General features: G+C 49.6%; 1 non-coding gene across 1 annotated transcript; it reads right to left on the bottom strand.

Annotated features, from left to right (window-relative positions):
* LOC140274241 (U5 spliceosomal RNA) lies at positions 1 to 114 on the bottom strand. Its single transcript, XR_011908213.1, has one exon. It is a non-coding gene; the product is annotated as a U5 spliceosomal RNA (small nuclear RNA).
* Between the last annotated feature and the right edge of the window lie 354 nt (positions 115 to 468).

The raw sequence follows: 468 nt of genomic DNA, 5'->3' as shown, positions 1-468 counted from the left end.
CACCCGCAAAGGTAAAGCCTGCCAAAAATAGAAACAACTCATTAGTGCTGCTCTCCACAGAAATCTTTAGTAAAAGGCGAAAGACTTGTACGTTATGAAGAGAAACCAGAGTACGATTATCCGTCACTGCGGGAGCAGGGCATCAGGCTTGTTGGCATAGCCACCTTCCCCATGGTGAGCTTTGCTTGGTTGAGACGCTTGCTCCCCCCCCCCTTGCTCCTCGGCTGACCAAGTAGGAACAATCGGGCCCTATTCGATGGCTGCCTTGTCTTTTACTCTGTGCAAAAGACAAGGCAGCAACAAAAACACCACGAGAATCCCGTATTGAGGCTTTGTTCTGACCGCTCATTCGGGGTCGCATTTCTTTCAAGCAATTCTCCTGGTTAGCCCACACTCGGCTCGCTCCCATAGCCGTGTTAAAGTCTACTTCGCATTCACTCTCTTTTCCCATCAGACTCTTGGGATTTT

Source organism: Leuresthes tenuis, unplaced genomic scaffold, assembly GCF_036924035.1.
Source record: "Leuresthes tenuis unplaced genomic scaffold, fLeuTen1.0.hap1 SCAF_17, whole genome shotgun sequence".
Lineage (NCBI taxonomy): Eukaryota > Metazoa > Chordata > Actinopteri > Atheriniformes > Atherinopsidae > Leuresthes > Leuresthes tenuis.
Note: the sequence above shows the minus strand (reverse complement) of the source record. Positions and strands in the feature narration are given on the sequence as shown.